The sequence below is a fragment of the Patella vulgata genome, chromosome 3 (genome assembly GCF_932274485.2).
Source record: "Patella vulgata chromosome 3, xgPatVulg1.2, whole genome shotgun sequence".
NCBI lineage: Eukaryota > Metazoa > Mollusca > Gastropoda > Patellidae > Patella > Patella vulgata.
Window position 1 is genome coordinate 76,481,706 of NC_065881.2, and position 24,832 is coordinate 76,506,537.

The window sequence follows — 24,832 nt, forward strand, 5'->3', positions numbered from 1 at the left end:
GTGGGCGTTATTCCCCCCCCTCTCTCTCTCTCTCTCTCTCTCTCTCTCTCTCTCTCTCTCTCTCTCAGAAATTGTAACTGCCATAACATGACGAAAATGAAAGCGGTAACCGATATTCTATATATAAAAGTCAAAAAGACTAAATGATATTTGTATCCAGGAATATACCCAGCCACTTGTTCCTATACCCTGTCATGTGTATGTCACCTGCCTATACTAATAACTTAGTTAAGTGATAATTTGGTTAAGTATATTATAGAAGTTAGTAGAAAAAGGATAATACAGGGGCCAAAGGCAACTTGCAAGTCACTGGCGACATTTAAATACAAAAGTACATGAAATATTAGTTTAAGTCTACCGAAAAGTACTTGAATGTATTCTAAAAAAAGGGGTAGACACGCTTTGCTTCGAGTTCACTAAACTGATAACGGGCGGGTCTACCGACGAATAAAAAAACAATATATATAAAGTAGGTAAATTCATGGGTTATACCAAATAAAAAAAAACTGGAGTAAATTTTCTCGGAATTCCCGGTCACAATTTCGCTGACATCTTACTTATATTCATTTATTAATGTACATAAACATATCTATATCTACACAATGCGCCTATGTAATCCTTACTCACAAACATGCGTATAAAGCAGTAAGCTATATAAATAGATCTATTCAACATTACTTATGTATTGAAATTGGTGACATAGCAAGGATGTAAAAGGATTTTATTGGCTAACAACTATGACATAAATAATCCAACGAAACAAAAGTAGAGTTTTGTTTCTCCCTTGTATACATTGATGATTATTACGTTGTGGGTTTATTTGCATTTCTTTATGACACGTGTCATAATTTAATATATTGGCTACTAAACGAAAAGTAGAGCTTTGTCTTTTTCACGGTATATTTATATCAGGTGACCCAGAAACAAACGTGTACTCAATTTAAAGTAGAATAATTAAAAAGCGTTATACCTATATCATTAACATTTCACATAATGTACCGTATGTGTCTTTAACAACTTCATTCTAAGTGTCAGTTCAACAGCTCATCTTTTTTAAAAAAAAAGAATCCCAAAATCAAGTTTTGCCGGGCTGAGATTCCACATCACACTTAATGATATACCTAAAATGTGAAATGTTTTCTTTTTCTTGTAAAATATTTATTCACCGAACTTGAATACAATATCATATATATAAATTAGGATGTATTGATATATACATTAATATACAATATTGTGAAATGCTTAAAAAGGGTTGAAAAGTTGAAATAAAAACTTTCTTTTTAATGTTAATGTGAAATGTTAATAATATAGGTGAAATGAAATGAAATGGGGTTTAACGTCCCTCTGTTCTGCTCCTATACTGGGCTAATGAAGACGGGCATACGCCATACAGTGTGCTATGAGGGAAATTTTGCCCGGGCAGCGGCACTATCGTCTACCCTTATATCTAATTCCAACTGCCAAGGGATCTTTTCTGTGCATTCCAATGTATACACGGACCTCGGTTTTTTGTGTCATCCGAAGGACTAGACAGCTGTCCTTGTCAGGCCCTCCGTTCTGCATCACTGACAAGGGGAAACCACGTCGGAAAATCCTGATGAACTTTCTCGGCCAATGACGGGACCGAACACCCGACCTCCAGGCTAGCGAGCCAGCGTCTTAACCACCTAGCCACCGTGGCTCCCATAATGTAGGTATAATACTTTTTGAATTATACCACTTTATAAATAGCATACTTTTTTTCTGGGTTACCTTATATATTATACACGTGATATAATTTACCCCAAAATAATAAAGGTCTGAAGGAATTTTTAGACTTCTAAATACGTCATTTCATACTAGGCCTACTTATCCAAGAAGCATTTCAAAAGAACTGTGATACTATTTTTGAATACTCGATCATATGAGTCGAACTTTAGGACGTTAAACCCCATTTCATTTCATTTCTGTTCAGAAACCACACTGATACAAAACAGAAGTAGACAGAACATGACATCACAAGAAAGCTAAAAATCTTTGTAGAATATATCGGCGAAATATTTCAGAAAGTAATTGGTCTTTCTATGGGTATCAACTGTTACCCCCTCCTATTTGCTCATTTAATTCTATATGCGTACACGTTTTCCCTAACTAATGGCAACATTAGTGATTTATTTAGTTACCTTTCTGATGGGTTTGTGATCAAAGAACTATCGATAATGAGAATATGTCGATCTCCTTTGATCTATTATTCAAAATGGTGGAAAACCAGAAAGTTCAATGATAAAAGGGATAATGTGACTGTTCAGTCTTTAATTGACCTTTGATATGTATCAATATACCCCAGGCTTCTCAAGTCCCCGAATTTGACGTATATATTGCTTAAAGATTCGATATATCCAACCCTTACATAAGTATGACTTCTTGGCAAGAGGCATAATCTTAACAACAAAACCACCGGGACACCATCTATATATATATATTCAATTTAATGGTCTCCACCCAGAGATCACAGAGATATATAATATGTATGTGACTCTACTATCATTATAGTATTTTTCATATACACTTATTTTGTTTGTAGTTTAATTAATAGGCCGTTCAGGTATTTCGCTATTGGGTATTATTTTCATACTTTCCCATTTAAAAAAGTTCCCTTTCTATTTATTCGATTTTGACTACCTTTTTGTGGATCATCAACGTATTTTATTACGCACATTATTTATATTTGTTACAAACAAGCTTATGTGGACTTTTTTTTGTAATTTTACCTGCCTGAACGCGACCGTGCCTGATATATATAGTTCGTATAGTTTCAACATGTATCCTTTTCTTATACAAACTCCACACTCATTAAAATAATTATACAATTAAAATTATAAACCTGATAAACTTCAGTTAATAAGACATGGATAGCCGCACAAAGATTTTAAGATGATTTAATTAAATTAATGTTTTAATTGATTTTAGCGTCAATAAGGTCATGCATGATGTTTTTAAACATGTTAAAACATACGGATATTTTACTGTCGTTACTATGTTTGCGATAAGACACCGAAGAATGAAAACGTGATGTATATTATAATTACAATTATAAAATGAAATGAAATGAGGTTTAACGTCCTACTGTTCTGCTCCTATACTGGGCTAATAAAGCGGACATACTCCATACAGTGTGCTATGAGGGACATTTTCCCCGGGCAGGGGCACCATGCAGGCCTACTCTTATATCGAATATACACGCCAATTTATAAACAGGACCTCGGTTTTTCGTTCCATTCGAACGACTAGACAGCTGTCGTTGTCAGGCACTCCGCCCTGCACCACTTACAAGGGGACACCACGTCGGAAAATCCCAATGAACTTTCTCGGCAAATTCAGCGACCGAACACCCGAGCCAGGGTCTTACACACTTAGCCACAGTATTTACAAACATGTGGAACGGAAATTTCACCGATATATGTTGCTCGCTATTCCATTTTGAAGTTTCTGTTCTGTTTGTTTTGATGGTTCCCGTTTGTCTGAAAACCTTTGAACTATCAGACCAGAAGAACAAAAATGGCAGTGCCAATTCCACAGATTAAATGTAATAGTTCTGTGTGTGAACTCAAATGAACTACACTCCATCACCAGACAAAACAAAACTACATTGTTGATCAAAGTCACCGGTAGTGCCATAGACTTATTAAAATTACAATTCTGTCTCGTTCGTTCCTTTCACGTTTTTATTATATCCCAGTTCATTTCTGCAACATTTAAACATTTTCATGATCTAAGAGATGAAAAAGAAAGCAAATGATTTTTCGCGCCACTGAGAACAAATCTGATAGATTATCAATCCGATTGGAAAACAAAAACACAGCCATTGTCAAAATACAATGACATGAAATGGATTTTTAAGCCTTTCTCTTCTACACCAAGGCTATAATGAAGATGGGCATATCCACCATGCAGTGTGCTATGAGGGAGAGAGAGAGAGAGAGAGAGAGAGAGAAAGAGAGGGGAGAGAGATGGGGTTTAACGTCCACTCGACACAAACTAGGTCATTTCGGGACTAATATATGGTTTAATTTTATTTCAATAATTCGCTTACGGGTAGGGGTCTTTAGCAGTGTGGGGGGGGGGAACCAACGAGGTTGGGCAGGCGACCCAACTCCTTGTCACGTACAACCGGGGACTCGAAACCACGCCAGTTGACTCAATGACAGACCTTATGATACAGCGCGCACATGCTAACCATTCGGCCATCCAACCCCCCGCGTGCTATGTGTAACATTTTGTCTTGGACATCGGCATTTCTGTCTATTCTGCATCGAATGCCAAGGGGTCTTTAACCTGCACGTCGGTTTTCGTGAAATCCGAATGGGTAGGCGTTTTTTTCTTTCGTTTGTTTTGAGCACATTACTTCCGTCATTTTGTTCAGTTTATTTTATTTATGACGTGTGCAAGGCTGGGGGCGAGGTGAATGAGTGTTTCAGAATTATCGCACAATTCTTCAAATAACAATTGATTCAGAGATTAACTATACGTATATAGATATTTTACTTGAAGTAAACATCAGTACAAAAACGTCCTTCAGATATCTATAGTACTCTAACGATAAATTATTAAATCCTTGCGAGAATAAAAATATATTTAAGAAGCTTTGCTTATAGACATACATTAGGGTGACCCACCATAAATTAATATCTCCAAATATCTCCACAATTACGCCACAATATTTATATATATGCCAAGCCTCAAATCAGTTTCACACAATTATAGTCACTAAATAAACGATCATGTTGTACTTAATAAGCTATGGCCATTAATCATCTATAAATAATACATTAATTGTTAATGCACTATCAAAGAAAACCTATTACAGATCGCGCCCCGCGGTGTAATAAAGAAATCCACAATTTATTACATGGAATATAGAAAATTAAAATAACACCAAGAGAAATAATTTGCGGGAGGAAAATGACCTAGATTTTATATTTAGCGTCAGAGAGAGAGAGAGAGAGAGTTAGAGAGAGAGAGAAAGAGGGAGAGACACACACACACACAAACTAAGTCATTTCGGGACTAACATACGGTTCAATTTTATTTCAATAATTCGCTTGCGCATAGGGGACTTTAGCTGTAAGAGAAAACAATAGTATCCGGATAAAGCTCACTCCTTGTCACGCACAACCGGGGAATCGAAACCACACCACTTGACTCCATGACAGACCCTATGATATAACGATCTCAGATGTTAATCTCCATATATAATTCGTGGCTGGGTGGTTAAGACGCTGGCTCGCTAGCCTGGAGGTCGGGTGTTCGATCCCTGCATTGGCCGAGAAAGTTCATCCCGATTTTCCGACGTGGTTTCCCCTTGTCAGTGGTGCAGAACGGAGGGCCTGACAAGGACAGCTGTCTAGTCCGAGTGTATACATTGGAATGCACGTAAAAGATCCCTTGGCAGTTGGAATTCGATATAAGAGTAGGCGAGAGTGCCGCTGCCTGGGCAAAATGTCCTCATAGCACACTGTATGGCGTATGCCCGTCTTCATTAGCCCAGTATAGGAGCAGAACAGTAGGACGTTAAACCTTATTTCATTTCATTTCATATACAAATCACCTCTTTGTCAAAATTGAAAGCGTGGGAAAACACTCGACGAAATTATATTTGTTCCTGAACACCATGGTCACCAAGTTACCCATTGTTCTATAACCCTATACATGATTGACGTATTTTTTTTAGGTATTTTTCTTGCTAATAATAAATTTACATTTAGATATGATCTTGCCAAAAAAATAAGTCATGTTCTCTACATCAAAGTAACAATAAATACACCCCGCCGTTCATTGATTCAATATCTTTATATGGTATTAAAATAGGTAAAGTAATTCTGAGGGACAGCTATAATCATAAAAGACAGCTTTACCAGGGATAGGTACTCATTGTAAGTTATTGTTTGTAGATATCCATAGATATTAGGAATATTTGCAGGCGGCAAAGAACAATAAGCGTTTCAGATTTAATGATCACGAGTACAAATGGGTAACAGGATCTTTTTTCGGATTGTTTATGCATAATTGATCAGCCTTATATTATCACCCCTTGTTTGTATCTGTTCTAAATTCTATTGACTGAATATCGATAGGTATATGATAGTTTCAATATATATAACACAAGGTACAATTTTATGGATACACAATTACCGAATTTATTACTATCAAATCAAGTGCTTGATAAAGACGAGAGGTTTCTTCGTCGAAACGTCGCATAGTAATAAACCCAGTAATTGTCTATCTATAAAAATTTACCTTGTGTTGTTAATATGTCTAATTACTAAATGTCTATCATGCCTTTATCGATAAGATCATGGTAATACCAATAATCCATACGGGAATGGGACGCAACAAGTAAATTCCAGTCCATAGAATTGTGACCTGTATATTCTAATCGGGTTGCCGTGTTAGACACATATACACTGTAAAAGACATTAATATTTAATAGGCGCGTAAAACTGAAAGAAAACAAAATATGTTGTCTTTTAGTTACTTTGATTCGAAAATAATGGATGTTTCCTCGAGGTTAATTCGGGCATACAGTTTAAATTGGAGATATATCTTAATTAAAAGTATGGTATTTTGTAGGATCTAGAAAGTCCCCCAAACTTAATACATAGACTAAAAATGATTTGTTAGTTGACAAGTTTGACAATAAAACATTTCGTCTGAGACAGGAAGCCATGGCATCTTAGTGACGATGATTCTGGTTCATTAACCAGGATGTCCCATGTTCGATCCCAACGGAGGACCTGACAAGGAGAAGCATAGAATTGTTTGGACAGGAACAAAATCAAACTCTACCCGGCTTGCGGATAAAAGAACCAACTTGATCCGGAAATGACACCAGTAGGTGCAGAAAAGGGAGAGAGAGAGAGGGAAAGAGAAATGCGATTTAACCTTCACTCGACACAAACTAGGTCATTTCGGGACAAACTTTTGGTACAATTTTATTTCAATAATTTGCTTGCGGGTAGGGGTCTTTAGCAGTAGGATAAAACCCATGAGGTTGGACAGGCGACCATACCCCTTGCCACGTACAAGTTAAGAATCGAAACCACGCCACTTGACTCTATGACAGACCTTCTGATCCACTCGGCTCACCATTCGGCTACCCATCCGTGCAGAATGTATTACTTACTAGGAGGACCACCCAGATTCCTACCTGCATGTCGTTTTTAAGGAAAACAAAGCCTCTTTTCACTATCTCGAAATGGCCAGTTATTAGATCACGTGTACGACGGGATATTAACCAAGGCACACGGAGAGAGGTTTGGACAGCCATTCCCCAATACCATTCAGATATCATGAAAAACAAATATTGTTTAAAAAAAAAAGATCTCAAAAGATTTCCTTTAGTTAAATACCAGCAAAAGAGAATCATCTTTGTTGATTTAGTCACTAATTAATGGACATTTATGATATTTTACCTACCGCGGAAAAATGAATGATTCGAAGTACTCAATAACGTACTGACTATAAGAGTCAGCAAGTCTAGTATTGATTGAGTAAACCCAGACCACACTAGTAAAACATGACATGTCTGGAACCCTGGTGACCACAGAAAGCACTATTGATACACGCTAAGAGATTAGAGAAACTGAGTGAGTAAGGAGAGGACTGACAATATGTCGTGCAATCGAAGGGTTCAGCAAACTGGGCCCAGTGTTTATGTCTTTAACGTAAGGCTGTCAGAGGGCTGGTGCCATGGGCATTATCCAAAGCTACCACGTTGTCTAGAGTACTCCGTGACTGTCATTCTAGGTACTGTTCCTTGATTTCTTTTCCGGTTTGAATTTGGTCTGTGAATGATCTCCCACTTTGAAATCCAGGCAGCTTCTCTCTACATTGTTCATCAATCGCAAATTTGATCTTCTCCAGAATAACCCGTGGTCGTGATAGAAACTGAGTTCATTTTTGGGCATCTTTCCAATGCACCCCAAGTTCCGCATCTTTCGTCTGCTACACAGCTTGGCAGAGGTCAAGCAATATGGCGCCAGGACCCCGTGGAATTTTGTAGGAATTATCTGGACCTTGTGCTACTAATGTCTTCTTTGGTTGCTGCTCGAATTTCAGTATTGACGTTCTCTTCGACACAGCAAAGAAATGAAAACATTCTGAAATTACAAAAAAAACTCGTGATGTTAGACAGGCAATCCCACTCCTTCGCAATCTTCAACTGAATCGGTGGCAGTCCCAAGATAAGGGACATTAGATCACTAGCTACAAATAGTCATAAAAGAATCTGTCGACAGTAGTTTTTGACTGGATAAATTAAACCAGATGTTTTAGTTATAACACATGATATACACTCCAATACACATAACGCGCAGTGTTTCTAAACTCTGACAACTATTAGTTATAACACATGATATACACACCAATACACATAACGAGCAGTGTTTCTAAAGTTGACAATCATTAGTTATGCCACGTGATATACACTTAATACCCATAACGATACCCATAACGCACAGTGGTTCTAGACTTTGACAATCATTAGCTTTTACATACGATACATAACGATACACATAACATACGATACATAACGATACACATAACATACGATACATAACGATACCCATAACGCACAGTGGTTCTAGACTCTGACAAGCATTAGCTTTAACATACGATACATAACGATACACATCATAACATACGATACATAACGATACACATAACATACGATACATAACAATGCACATAACGCACAGTGGCTTTAGACTCTGACAATCATTAGTTCTTTTTTGTAAATCCATTTGTTTTTTTACTGAAGCCTGTATCATAACAGGCCCGGGACTTTACAGCGCAGTGGACGTTTACGGCTGGCTCCCGGATGCATTCACTTGATTTGATATTTGTTTATTTTTTGCAATGTCTATTTTTTGTCTTGTTGGCAGGTTTATCTTGTAGACTTTTGTTTGTTTTGCGTGTAGTGCGGTCCTTCTGCACTTTACTATACGATACTATACACATGACATACCATACATAACGATGCACATAACGCACAGTGGTTCTAGACTCAGACAATCATTAGATATAACATATGATACATAACGATACGCATAACACACAGTGGTTCGAAACTCTGACAATCATTAGATATAATTTATACGATACATAACGATACACATAACAATGTGATTCTGCCACTTTTGTTAAATAATAGAACAGTCCAACAGAAATACAAGATAAATCATTTATTGATACTTTTAATAAAAATAAATATATTTGTACTCTTTATGACAAAGCCACATGTGATATATACACGTTTTACTGCCAACGTCCAAAAGGCGGAGGGTGTGACTTCAAATTTACTTCTCCTTAAAGATTTGAAGGAGATTGGCAAAAGAATGTGCAAATTACTATTTTAATTTATTAAATCTGCGATTGGATTTACTTTTATTTTATACAAAATTTTAATTTTAATAATTACAATAAATTCTTACGTCATGAATTTTCCAGTGCCAAAAATATACCACCTGACTAATGGAATCTATGTGGTGGTGCAATCATTTGTAATCATTTTGAAAATAGACGTGGGTTTATATTACAAATAAATCAGATCAAAAAGGTTCCATGGGAAAACCCTTTCCGTACTATATATTGAACACCTAGGATTAACTGCGGGTCATACAGGACTAGACAGTCATTAGCTGTTGGAGGAAAGACTATCAGTATTAAATCCAACGCCAACTATGAGTTGTGATAATAGCGATCCGGTAAGCAACGTTTCAGATATTATGCCATTTATTGCTAGTCACATAATCGGCAACACCCGGAGAAATGAAACAGTTGTCTTAGGGCTTTATCCGACCTTAATATTTGCGAAATGTCTTGTCATGTGGTCATGTATATTTTGGCCTTTATGCTTTTTGTTCAGAGTACTTTTAGTGAAGTGTAAACTCGACTTTTACTCTGAATTGATGTAAGGTTAAAGTCACAGATTGCTTGGCTGTGACCCAGCAACAATTACTAGCTACTTTAGCTTTGAATTCATAAAGTTGTCCGTTTTAGAAGCCAAATCATAGACTAGATTTGTTGGGCTAAATAATTCCATGATACTGAAATATATACTAGTGATTTTGTATCGTCAAGCACTGCCGTGTATAATTTCTATTTGTAAAATGCTCTATGGTCATCACTTCTTTATTGGGAGTGTGGTGTTTTGTACTCTGCATGTTAAAAGAGCCAATGCAAGGAGCTTAATCATTCTGAAGAACTTGGGTGAACAAGACAAGGGTGATCTTTAACATGGTCTACTATGTTTTACGTGGTGTACAAAGAGTATGTAACAATACGAGTTCAATATTCGTTAATTTGTTGTTTCATATGCCTATTTCTTTTTGATTCTTTTCTATTGAAATATTTGTTTTTTTATTTCCTTATGATTTTAGTGTTGTTGCGACAGTTGTCTGTGTTTTCCTGGTTATGGCAATAGTATTGTCACCTTGGAGTCTGGCAAAACATTCATAGAAGACGTAAAGGTGGGTGACTTAGCCAAGGTGGTATTGGACGATGGAAGTTTTGGTTATTCAGAAGTTTGGACCTTGGGTCACCACAATCCAGATACAGAGACCAACTTTATCCAGATCGAGACAGAGAACAGACGTTTAAATATTAGCCCTCGACATTTTTTGGTGGTGAATCGGAACCACGAAAGGTTAGATGTAATGGCTAAAGACGTAAAGGTAAGTCCCAATGTGAATTACATGATAAATCTTTAATCATTGAAAGGATGGATTTTCCGTTCGTTTAAAATATCCAGCTGTCCGCATTCGTCCTGCACCGCAGCCAGTAAACTATCTCAATTATTGATAATACTATTACGCTCCACTGCGCCATTTTAGCGCTACAGGAATCACTACATTTCTTATAAAATTTATTTTGTGTTTTTGTTGTAGGTTGAAGATGAGTTAATTGTTTATGACCAACTACTGTACAAGGATGCCGCTGGAACTGAAGAAGTGGTCGACATTGAAGTCATTGAAGGAAAGGGCGTTTTTGCGCCTTTCACCAAACAAGGTCGTCTTATTGTAAATGGTGTATTGGTGTCATGCTATGCTGAGGTTAATCCTTCGCTTGCTCACGCGGCTTTGGCGCCACTCAGAGCTATGTACGATGTTACACCAACTGCTGTCATGGATAGGGTTATGACTCATAACGCAAACGGGGTTCCATATGTGTTTGAAAGAACGTTTAATGTTGTAAAAACTGTTGTTACCGAGTAGCCACTGGGATTATTTTATTTTACCAATAATAGAGATACATTAAGGATTCATGTATGAATATATTTATTCATTCTTATTAGGTGAATATTATTTAATTCTTTTTTATACGCTGGTCCGTCCGTTAGAATTATGTTATTTCCTTTTATACGCCCACATTTTTATGTTTGAATATATCTATTCATTCTTATCAAGTGAATATTGTTTAATTCTTTTTATAAGCTGATCCGTCCGTTAGAATTATTTTATTTTTTAGTTTGTATTGAAGATTTTATTGTTAAAGAATTTTGCAGTTTTTCTAAAATTAAAATGATTCTTTGTTATAAATTTATTTGTTTATTGTTAATACCCCCACCGTATAAATATTATACTGAGCGATGATTCTTGTTCTCTAATTGAAAAGGACGTCACGGTGCCTAAGTGGGTAATACACTGGCTCGCTGGGTGTTTGATCCCTGCATTGACCGAGCAAGTTCATCCAGATTCTTCCTTATCAGTGATGCAGGATGGGAGGACCTGACAAGGACAGCTGTCGTTCGGATGGGATGAAAAACAGTTGGAAGTCGATATAAGAGTGGGCCGTAGTGTCGCTGCCATGGCAAAATTTCCCTCATGGCATATGCCCGTCTTCATTAGCCCAGTTCGGAACAGTAGAACGTTAAACCTCATTTCATTTCATTTCTAATTGAAAACCTGTTGAGGTCAGAAGACGGGTTATCTTAAAAGCGATTACCCGTTGATAAAATAGTGTTTTAATTTAAAAAAAAAACCAATGCCAAATTGTGCAGCCCTAATGTTACTTGAAACCATAGTGGCTCTCTGAATATTGTGCTGCCTCTTTAACCCGGGGTTCTCTGGTTCGATCCTGGTGTTGGCGGAATGGTTACTCGGGATTTTGTGGGTTGGTTTCCCCCTGGTCAGAAATTAAAAAAAGGAACAATGTCTAGTCATTCGGACGGGCCGAAAAACCGAGGTACCATATACACATTATCGTTTGCGTAAAAGAATCCCCACGCCTCTGCTTGGTTAAAATTCCCTAATGTCACAAAAAGTCATCTGTGATTCAATGGAATAGTCATCTGAAATTCAGCCAAATAGTCATCTCAGATTCGGCCAAATAGCAATCCGGGATTTAGTCAAATATTCATCTGGGATTCAGTCAAATAATCATCTGTGATTCAGTCAAATAGTCATCTGTGATTCGGTCACTTAGTCATCTGGGATTCAATGAAATAGTCATCTCAGATTCAGCCAAATAGTCATCTCAGATTCAACCAAATAGTTGAGTGCGAGTTTCATGAGTTTGGCAGTGGGGGAATACCCATAGAAAACCCACAAGGATAGACAGGCGAACTCGTTATGTACAAGGGTGGGATTGAAATCATACAGCTCGACTAAATGACAGGTTTAGATATAAGTTCTGTTCGGTAAAAATTTTTTAGGGCGGGGGTGGGGGGATCTCGTGCTTTATCGCACGTGCTTGAAATCATAATGTCTGCCATTGAGTAAAGTGGCGTGGTTTCGATCCCCGCCCGTACGTGACAAGGACTAGGGTCACCTGTCCGTCCGTCCTCCGATTTCGTCCCATTGCTAAAAACCTAGATATAAGCGAATTGTTGAAATAAACTTTAACCATGTGTTAGTCCCGAAATGACCTAGTGTGTGTGGCGTGGACGTTACCTCCGCCCTATCTCTCTCTCTCTCTCTCTCTCTCTCTCATCTTACTTTGACAAAGACTGTTACTTTAATGGACGTATATTCATGCTCTCTTTCTCTCGGTTTACTGCGGGAATTCCATATAAGTTCTTTTCGAGTCAAATACATTTTCCTCTTCCTTGAATTATATTCAAATTTGTAAGAATTGTTTGGGAGGGGGTGGGGTCTAGAGGTATAATGCATGTGCATGAAATCGTAAGGTCTGTCATTGAGTCAAGTTGCGTGGTTTCAATTCCCTGCCTGTACGTAACATGGTGTAGGATCGCATGTCAAACCTTAAGGGTTTTCTCCGGGCCCTCGGGTTTTCCCACTGCTAAAGCCCTGTAACACCCAGTGAAACAATTCATACACTGAATGGTATCATATTACAAACCTTTATGGAAGTAATATTTGAAAAAAAAACCAATTCATTCTTACAAAGTTTAAGCCCCCGTCACACACAACTAGTCCTCACTACGTTCTGGAAAATGTTGGCAAACGGGCTCAAAATGTGTGCGAGCGGAGTGGACGTAGTGAACGTACTGGCAACTGTTTACGATCTGTTTAATAACTCTGTGGACGATCAGGTTCTCTAGAACTTTGAACCTGCAATTAAACGGAATTGCCATACTACGAACGGAATTACATTGTACTTCTATCCTACTAGGGACGTGTTACAATGGTAGCGCATCAATAAACAGTACTTTCTTTATTTAATTTTATTTCGTGGGTTTTGTCTTATTGTATATAATATATCTTTACTAGTATTGAACTTGAAGGGTTGTGTTACTTATTCATTTGATAGAGAATAAAACCATGGCTATTTAGACTTTTTTTGCATAATTTAAAAACCTGTAATTTATACTTAATCAATTTTTAATGTTACTGCATGCAATTATAAAACCTTTCATATTTGAATTTATTTTTAGTGTGTTGATTGATTTATTTCTATAATTTAATATGGCGGGAGTTCAATGGAGCCATCTTTTTAGCTATGAATGGTTGTACATCTGGGCACCAGACTTGCTTCCATAACCATCAACGTCTACTATCTGCATGAATTTTGTAATCTGCATCTACCAAGACCATTAACACTGTTGAGCAGAAGCCTTTGTAGTTGTGGTACATGGTTCCAGTCTTGGGTGGCTTTCTGGACTATATGTTTCCAATCCTGGGTACCACAGGAATACGGGACATTTCAGCGCACTGCGAACTCTCAAGCAGCTCCGTTCCATGTGTCTTTGACAACGGAGCAGAGCAGATGATGACATCACTTTTGAGTTCCATTACCAAGGCATCACGGACTTCTTTCACCAACAAGCATATTGTGTTTCTTACTACCCGGAAATTATATCGAAATGAGAATCTCCTGTTGTGAGATGACGCAGTGTGATGGTTTAGCTTCATCTTGGTTCCAGATAGTCGGTGTCTCGTGGTGATACGTTTTCAAGACGTTGATCAAACATGGGAGGGGTGATTCGCAAGACGTTGAAGAAGTACTCTTGATTATCCAAACGGAGCCCCTCCATCTGCAGATAACAATGTGCCACAGCTTTTTTCAGCCAGTATCTCACACAACTGTTTCTTGGCTTTCCCCTTATTTTCGCTTGTTCTACCATTGCACTGTAATCTTGCTTGCAACAGAAGATGCATGAACCCAGTGGAGCTACAAATGGCCCCGGTCGTTCTGTTATTTGATGCTGGAACAGGCCACATTGTTACACGTCCTTAGTAGGGTCGAAGTATGGCAATTCCGTTCATAGTACGGCAATTACGGCGACAATTCCGTTGGTAGTCGCTCCATCTAATCGGAGAAAGGGGAAAATTGTGAACAGACTCAAAGTTCTAGAGCATCTTCCCGTCCATGAATTTCATAAGCAGATCATAAACAGTTGCTACTACGTTTAATAACGTTAGTTTCAGCCGGTTTGGCAATTGTTTCCAGAATGTAGTGAGGACTAGTTTTGTGTGATGGGAGCTTAAAGACGTTCGCGTGAGTTATTAAAATAAAAATTAACCAAGTGTTAATAACCATTTGTGTCGAGTGGCGATTAAAATTTGTAAGTTTTGTTTTAGATATTAAGATATTCATCCGTAAAGGTTTGTAATATGATAACATTTATGTAAAAATTTCTTTAATGGGCATCCCCTATTTTAATTCTTCTTGGTCGGATTCTAAAATAGATACAGCCTCTTGTGTTATACCTGTATTTATTGATTATAACAATGTCACATCTGTTACTCGAACAGCCTCGAAAGTGGAAAAACCAATTTTACGTGTGATTAATGTAATTTTAATGGTTGGATTATTTATTTGTAACCATTTAAAGAATAGGCGCGGATTTGTAAATTGAATCTGAGCAAAACGGTTCAGTACTATATATTAAACAGCGAAGAGTAACCGCGGGACATAAAGCGCAAGACAGTCTTTTACATAGGAGGAAAGAATATCAGAGTTAAACCAAACAGCAACCATGACTACTGATAACAGCAATCCGGTAAGCAAAATTTCGAATATTTCAAATATTATTAGTGGAGTTTGTAATTAAAAATAATTATACTTTAAAAACAGGAAGTCATCGTAGAGTTTTCACTTTATTTATTGCTAGTCACATAATCGGCAACACCCGAAGAAAAACACCTGTGTCAATACCCGTCAGAAAAATTTACTTATTGTCTTCTTGTGAGGTCATTGGCCATTATACTATTTGTTCAGAGTACCATGAGTGAAGCTTTAAACTCGACTTTTACTCTGAAATGATCCAAGGTCAAAGTCACAAATTGCTTGACTGCGAACCAGGAACAATTACTAGATACTAGCTGTGAATTCATAAAGTTGGTCCGTTTTGAAAGCAATATCATAGACTAGATTTATTAGCCTAAAAATTACATGATGCTAGAATTTGACTGGTATAGTGTTGAATTATTTATGCAGAAAGTATTCATTAGTTTAGAATTTATACTAGTGACTTTGGATCGCCAGACACTGTCGTGTATAATTTCTATTTTTAGAAAACCTTATGCCCACTGCTTCTTTATTCGTGTTAGGTATGGGTGTTTGTACTTTGCATGTTAACTGCGGAACCTGATAAACAAGACAATTTTGTTTTGCAATATTGTCTATGGGTAACAATTGTAGTTCAATATTGTCAACTTAATGTTTTACCAGATTTATCCATAATACCCCCTTCAGACTGGGTCGGAAACGCCAGATATCGTGCTGTGGTCTTCATGGTCGTGAATGATCGCTGAGTCACGGCGTTTGTTTTAAGCATGTTCAAAACAATCGCCAAGGTTCTGCGATCTAACCTGGAAAGTTGTGGGTGGCGTTCTTACTGCGCTGCAGCGACCGTACGGCGACCAGAAAATGCACAAGGTCGCCGGCAAACGTGAACATAACGTGCGAAAATGTCCCAAAATATTACAAAATATTTTCAGGGCAGATCGCAGAACCTTGGCGTTTGTTTTGAACATGCTCAAAACAAACGCCCTGACTGGCGATCATTTGCAACCATCGAGACGACAGCGCGATATCTGGCGTTTCCACCACGCTTTTACCACGCTTATGGCGATCTTGACGCGCTCTGGGACCATTTTCCGTCGCCGTAGCAGCGCAGTAAAGGCGCCACCCCGGCCTGACGGGGGTATTATAACGCGACTTTTTTCAAGTTTGTAATTTTTTGGGACATTTTCTCGCGTTGTGTTTACGTTTTCCGGCGATTTTGTGTATTTTCTAGTCGCTGTATGGCTCCAACAGCGCAGTAAGGACGCGACCGGTCTGACGGGGGCATAAGGCATGTTTTTTTTTTCCATCTTAAAAATGAAGCTCGTATATTTCTTCTTCACTCCTGTCTATTGAAATATATGTTTGTTTATGTCTTTATGATTTTAGAATTGGTGTGACAATTGTCTGTGTTTTCCTGGTTATGGCAATAGTATTGTTACCTTGGATTCTGGCAAGAAATACATAGAAGATGTAAAAGTGGGCGATTCGGCCAAGGTGGTGTTGGACGATGGAAGTTTTGGTTATTCAGTTGTTTGGGCCTTGGCTCACTACGATCCGGCTACAGAGACCTACTTCATTCAAATAGATTTAGAGAACAGACGGCTTAATATTAGCCCAAGACATTACCTGGTTGTGAATCGGAACGGCAAAAGGGTGGATGTAATGGCCAAAGATGTTAAGGTAAGTTCCATTGTGAATTACGTTATAAATCCTTTACTATGGGAAAAATGGAGCGTTAGTTTTTTTAAAGATCCAGCTGTCCACATTCGTCCTAAACCATAACCAGTATTGTTGATATTTTAAAGATGTTTGCCAGTACCGTTGCTACGATAATAAACGATCTACCCACATCTTCAAACAGTTATAACTTCGCTCAGAATAAAGTAATTTAAATGAAATTTTCTGTATATTCAGTTTTGATTATCTATTTTTGAACTATTAAAGCAAGAATGGCATTATTATATAACGCATCTTTAAATGAGGAACTACACATTTCTTATAGGATCAGAACACAGTAGGGCGTTGAATCCCATTCCCTTTCATTTCATTTCTTATAAATATTTATTTTATGTTCTTGTTGTAGGTTGGAGATGAGTTAATAGTTTATGACGAGCTACTATACAAAGATGCTGCAGGAACTGAAAAAAGTGGTCGACATTGAACTCGTTGATGGAAAGGGCGTTTTTGCGCCTTTCACCAAACAAGGTCGTCTTATTGTAAATGGCGTATTGGTGTCATGCTATGCTGAGGTTAATCCTTCCCTTGCTCACACAGCCTTGGCTCCACTCAGAGCTATGTACGATGTTACACCAACTGCTGTCATGGATACGGTTATGACCCATAACGCAAACGGTGTTCCGCATGTGTTTAACACAACGTTTAATGTTGTAAAATCTCTTGTTACCGAGTAGCGACTAGGATTATTATATAGCGCTGCATTATGTCCAATGCAATGGTCATTTCTAAGCGCTGTTCAGCCACATTGTATATTAAGTGGAAAGTATCTCTAGAGTATTTTTATGATCACATTTTATACGCTTAGAATTATTTTATTTCTTTTTAGTTTGTATATAAGATTCTATTGTTAAAGAATTTTGAGGTTTTTCTTAAATTAAAGTTTATAGTCTGAATGGTTCTTTGCTAATATCCTCCAACCGCACCCCACCTTATCAATATCATCATGAACAATGAGTGTTGTTCTCTAATTGAAGACCTGTTGAGTTCAGGTAAGTCCCAAATTTAACCGGGTACCTGTTAATAAAAGTATGTTTAAATCTACAATATAAAATGACAAAATGTGTAGAAACAGCCCTAATGTTATTTGAAACCGCAGTGGCCCCATAAGTAACTCGGAGATCCAGGGTTCGATCCTGGTGTTGTCAGAGAAGGTTCCTCAGGATTTTCCAGTGTGTTTTTCCCTGGTCAGTAGAGCATGAAAAGGAACAGTGTCTAGTCGGTCGGATGAGACGAGAACCCGAGGTCCCATATATACATTGAGGTTCACGTCTGGGTAAATTGATCTAATGTCACAAATTGTCATCTGGGATTCAATCAAAGATTCAGCCAAATAGTCATCTGGGATTTAGCCAGATAGTCATCTGGGATCCAGTCTAAGATTCAGCCAGAAAGTCATCTGGAAATCAGCCAAATAGTCATCTGGGATTCGGTCTAAGATTCAGCTGAATAGTCATCTGAGATTCATCCAAACAACCATTTTATACCCTGGGATTCGGTCATCTGGGATTCGGTCTAAGATTCAGCTGAATAGTCATCTGAGATTCATCCAAACAACCATTTTATACCCTGGGATTCGGTCATCTGGGATTCGGTCTAAGATTCAGCTGAATAGTCATCTGAGATTCATCCAAACAACCATTTTATACCCTGGGATTCGGTCATCTGGGATTCGGTCTAAGATTCAGCTGAATAGTCATCTGAGATTCATCCAAACAACCATTTTATACCCTGGGATTCGGTCATCTGGGATTCGGTCTAAGATTCAGCTGAATAGTCATCTGAGATTCATCCAAACAACCATTTTATACCCTGGGATTCGGTCATCTGGGATTCGGTCTAAGATTCAGCTGAATAGTCATCTGAGATTCATCCAAACAACCATTTTATACCCTGGGATTCGGTCATCTGGGATTCGGTCTAAGATTCAGCTGAATAGTCATCTGAGATTCATCCAAACAACCATTTTATACCCTGGGATTCGGTCATCTGGGATTCGGTCTAAGGTTCAGCTGACTAGTAATCTGAGATTCATCCAAACAGTCATTTTATATCCTTTGATCTGATGACTTAACACCAACAGTTATAACTCTACTTCAACACAACATGAACACCATCACCTACCATGGTCGTTTATTGCCAATTGGTGTGATCGAGAGGGAATGGGTTTTAACACCCACATCCACTAGGTCATTTTGGGACTAACATATGGCACAACTTCTCTTTTCAAACATTAGCTGGCGTTCATAGGTCCTTAGCGGTGGGGCGGTGAGTTGAGTTAGAATACCCGGAAAAAAACCCACGAGGTTAGGCAGGCGGCCTCGTCACGTAGAAGGGGGTGATCAAAATCACACAGCTCGACTAAATGACAGCGTTTAGCCCCCCCCCCCCCTCCAACACCCGTAGTAAAATAATATAAGTTCTTTTCTATTCGAATATACCTTTCGTGTCCTTTAATTACATTTGAACTTGTAAGAATTGTTTTTGTTTTCAATATTAAGATATTACTTCCATACTAGCATTCAGTTTATAATCCTATTTTTTATATTACTATTATTTCAATTACATAGTCAGGTTCTAAAATAGATATTACGCCTTAGATTATATTCTAATCATATCAATGTCACATCAATGTTATTACCATGAAAGCTACTTGAACAGCCACGCAATTGGGAAAACCAATGTTACGTGTGAATTTTCATTGGTTGTAGGACACCAGACACATTCCTACCTAGTTGCACTCGACGGCCAGGCGTGAAAACCCCTGATAAAGCCCACTAAAGCAGTACTTTTTTATTATTATTTATTGCCGTTGTCTTTAACATTTTTTATAGTCAGCAAATATCGCACTTTATCTGTGGCTATGTCTTGGACCAAATATTCAAGCGAAACACCACCGAAAAGAAGGGAAACACAATTTCGTAATTACTAGTAATTCTTGATTGATATACTTAGCATTCTTGCACGTGTTCCACAATTTCTTGAGATATTTCAGAAAAAGCATGAGACTGAAATGCAACCCTACTCCGGGTTAGGTAAAATCCCAGTGCTAAACCCCGAATCAAATCGGGGTCATTGCAGTCCTAACGCAACGTTTTTGATCCAATAGTAATTATAATTAAAAGTAAGGGTCGGAGGTAAACTGCCAAATCTGAGTCCAACATAGCCGCCGCATAGTAATGAGTCTATTTTCAACATGGGGTTAGGGTTAGGATTATAATAATTATATACGGTGGCCTTGTTGGTGTCAACCTGGGTCCTAATTGCCTCTTACCAAAACCTCTAAACTGACAAAACATCGGGTCGAAGGAGTGGGTAGGGAGGAAGTAATTATTATTTTTCTAAACGAGGCTTTAGGCGATCTATTCGCACCAGCCTAAATTGTTTATATTTCATTCCAAATTACAATCCGTTTAAACTTACATGTCTTTGTATTCAATCTATAACACGTTATATACACTTCAATACACATAACGTAAGTGCTTCCAAACCCTGACAATTATTAGTTATAACACGTGATATATAGATCAATGCAAATAACGTATAGTGATTTTAGACTATGGCAACCGATGAGTGCAATATCACAGACAGCAAGATCAACCAAGCATATTGAATTTCAAAATGTAAATGACTGACAGTCTATCAATCATTCGGGAGATCAGACAGCCAATTAAAACACTGCAAAGATTTACTATCTTGACTCAGGAATATGGAAAACTGGAACAGGGACATAATCAATTAAACTACCTGAAGTCGTACTTTACCTATGACTCAGAATAATTTGGGGAAAAAGCACAACGAAATACATTTAAGGTAACGTTGATTCCCTAATAATTTTTCAACGCCATGCCTTACCTAAAGATATACACGGTACACCATATACGACCAGACTGAGCAGTGGATTGGTTCTAATATCAAACCTAATAGGTGACACCAACGCAAATGAACACCTTATCGTAAACCGTTCATATACTTAACATTAGAGCCATAAAATTGTATATATATCGTATATATGATTATATAGACTTGATAGGATCACCACGATTATCTCGCGATTAAAACCACGATTTCAATCGTAGCGCGAATCTTGATATTGGGAACCTAGCATTAAAATGTTTATACAGTATTATCCTAACCGCATCGAATTCAAATGAACAATTTAAATATAGGTATCGTAAGTTCAATGTACTTGTCGTACAAGATGTGAAGGGATTTGGCACGGTTGGATTTACTATTATTGTATACTAAATTCATTACAATAAATTCTTACGTCATGCATTTTCCAGTAAAAATATACCATGTGACAAATGAAATCTATGTGGTGGTGCAATTCTATGTAGATAGGCGTGGTTTTATATTACCAATCAATCAAATCAAATAGGTTGAATGGGAAAACCCTTTCAGTAGAATATATATTGAACAGCCAGAAGTAACTTCAGGACATAGCGCTAGACGGTCATTTAAGTTGAAGGAAAGAATATCAGTGTTAAACCCAACAGCAAATATGAGTTCTGACAACAGCAATGGGGTAAGCGAAATTTAAAATATTTCAAATGTTATTAGTGGAGTGTGCAATTAAATATAATTTTATTTTAAAAACGGGTAGTCATTGTATAGTTTCCATGTCATTTATTGCTAGTCACATAATCGGCAACACGCGAAGAAAAGAAACGTGTCTTAGGACTATATCCGTCGGAAATATTTGCAAGCCGTTGTCTCATGCGGTCATATATATATATATATATATATATATATTGGACTTTTTGCTATGATTGTGTTCAGAGTACCATGACTGTAAACGCGACCTTTACTCTAAAATGATGTAAGGTTATTGTCACAGATTGCTTGGCTGTGACCCAGCAACAATTACTAGCTTATAGCTTTTAATTCATAAAGTTGGTCCGTTTTAAAAGCCAAATTATAGACTGGGTTTGTTTGACTAAATAACTAGATGATATTAGAATTTGACGCATGTAATGTTGAGTTATTGATGTAGAAAGTACCCATTCGTTTATAAGTAGTGACGTTGAATCGCCAGGCACTGTCGTGTATATTTTCTATTTTTAGAACACCTTATGCCCACTGCTTCTTTGTTCATGTTAGGAGTGTGGTGTTTTGTACTGTTCATTATTAATAGCACCCAAGGAACTTAAACATTCTGAAGACCTTGGGTGAACTTGACAAGAGTGTTCTGTAATATTGTCTATGTTTTACAGGTTGTACAAAGAGTCTGTAGCAATAATACTTCAATATTGTCAACTTATTATTTTACCAGATTTTTCCATAGGGCATATTTGTTTTTTCCCATCCACAACATGTAGCTCGCCTATTTAAATTTCTTCTTCACTCCTGTCTATTGAAATATATGTTTGTTTATTTCTTTATGATTATAGAATTGTTGTGACAACTGTCCATGTTTTCCTGGTTATGGCAATAGTATTGTCACCTTAGAATCGGGAAAAACTTACATAGAAGACGTAAAAGTGGGTGATTTAGCCAAGGTGGTGTTGGACGATGGAAGTTTTGATTATTCAGAAGTTTGGACCTTGGCTCACCACAATCCAGCTACAGAAACCAACTTTATCCAGATCGAGACAGAGAACAGACGGCTAAATATTAGCCCTCGACATTTTTTGGTAGTGAATCGGAACGACGAGAGAATAGATTTAATGGCGAAAGATGTTAAGGTAAGTTAAAATGTGAATTACACTATAAATCTTTAATCATTGAACAGATGGATTGTCTGTTCGTTTAATAGATCCATCTGTCGCATTGGTCCTAAACCACAGTCAGTAAACGATCTGAAATATTGTTGGTACTTGAAAGGTGTTTGAAAACAGTGTTGCTACGATAATAAACAGTCAACCTCGCTGAGAATAATTAATTTGAATGAAATTTTCAATATATTCAGTTTTCATTATCTATTGTTGAACTATTATAGCAAGAACGGCATTATTATATAATGCATCGTTAACGAGAGACTACATATTTCTTATCAATATTTGTTTATTTTGTGTTTTTGTTGTAGGTTGGAGATGAGTTAATCGTTTATGACGAGCTACTATACAAAGATGCTGCCGGAACTGAAAAAGTGGTCGACATTGAAGTCATTGAAGGAAAGGGCGTTTTTGCGCCTTTCACCAAACAAGGTCGACTGATTGTAAATGGTGTATTGGTGTCATGCTATGCTGAGGTTAATCCTTCCCTTGCTCACACGGCTTTGGCGCCACTCAGAGCTATGTACGATGTTACACCAACTGCTGTCATGGATACGTTAATGACCCATAACGCAAACGGTGTTCCGCATGTGTTTAACACAACGTTTAATGTTGTAAAATCTTTTGTTACCGAGTAGCGACTAGGACTATTAAATTTTCTCAAATGATAAAGACACATTAAGGATTAATGCATAATTAAAATTATTCATTCCTATTCAGTGAATATTATTTTATTCTTTTTTATAAGCTGATCCGTCCGTTAGAATTATATTTATTTTCATTTAGTTTGTATATAAGATATTATTGTTAATCTTTTGCGGTTTTTCTTAAAATAAAGTTTATAGTCTGAATGATTTTTTGTTATAAATTTATTTGTGTATTGTTAATATCCCCCAACCACACCCATACTAGCAATATTATCATGAGCGATGAGCATTGTTCTCTAATTGAAAACCTGTTGAGTTCAGAAGTCAGGGGCTATCTTGAAGGAGAAGTTTCAGATTTCACCGGGTTCACGTTGAAAAAAAGTGTGTTTAAATCTACAACACAAATTCCAAAATGTGCAGAAACAGCCCTAATGTTACTTGAAACCGCAGTGACCCAATGAATAATGCACTGGCTCGCTAACTCGGACATCCCGTGTTCAATCCTGTGGTTGACAGAGAAGGTCGTCAGTAGTTCAGGAAAGAGGGCCTGGCAAGGTACAACGCCTAGTCGTTCGAATGGGACGAAAACCAGAGGTTCCATTTAGACATTGGTGTCCGCGTAATAGAACAGGCCGTAGTGCCGCTGCCTAGATAACGTGCCGTAATGTCACAAATAGTGATCATCTGGGATTCAGTCAAATAGTCATCTGGGATTTAGTCTCAGATTCAGCCAAATAGTCATCTGGGAATCAGCCAGATAGTCATCTGGGAATCAGCCAGATAGTCATCTGGGATTCAGAATAAGATTCAGCCAAATAATTATCTGGTATTCAGCCAAATAATCATCTTTGAAACAGCCAAATAGTCATCTGGGATTCAGAATAAGATTCAGCCAAATAGTCATCTGGGATTTAGCCAAATAGTCATAATTATGGGATTCAGTCTAAGATTCAGCCAAATGGTCATCTGGGATTCCGTCTAGGATTTAACCAAATAATCAGCTGGGATTCATCAAAACAGTTATTTAATAACCTTTGATCCGATGACAAAACACAAACAGTTATAGCTGTACTTCCAAACAAACCCGAACACCATACCCTAACCTGTCTATAATTGTCAATTGGTGTGATCGAGAGGGAATGGGTTTTAACACCCACGCCCAATAGGTCATTTCGGGACTAACATATGGTACAATGTTTTTTTTTCTCGAAAATTAGCTGGCGTTCATGAATCTTTAGCATTGGGGTGGTGAGTTGAATTAGAATACTCGGAGAAAACTCACGA

General features: G+C 37.6%; 2 long non-coding RNA genes across 3 annotated transcripts; both read left to right on the top strand.

Moving 5' to 3' along the window:
* Positions 1 to 9,613: 9,613 nt before the first annotated feature.
* Positions 9,614 to 11,064, top strand: LOC130012243 (uncharacterized). The gene is made up of 3 exons (XR_008787628.1): positions 9,614 to 9,743; positions 10,419 to 10,712; positions 10,926 to 11,064. It is a non-coding gene; the product is annotated as an uncharacterized LOC130012243 (long non-coding RNA).
* Positions 11,065 to 15,204: 4,140 nt separating this feature from the next.
* LOC126816785 (uncharacterized) lies at positions 15,205 to 23,352 on the top strand. Of its 2 annotated transcripts, XR_008787732.1 has the most exons (6): positions 15,209 to 15,442; positions 16,837 to 17,130; positions 17,534 to 20,997; positions 21,471 to 21,712; positions 22,578 to 22,871; positions 23,213 to 23,352. It is a non-coding gene; the product is annotated as an uncharacterized LOC126816785 (long non-coding RNA). The 2 variants fall into 2 exon arrangements; XR_008787731.1 differs by having other exon boundaries at positions 15,205 to 15,442; positions 17,534 to 21,712.
* Positions 23,353 to 24,832: the final 1,480 nt, after the last annotated feature.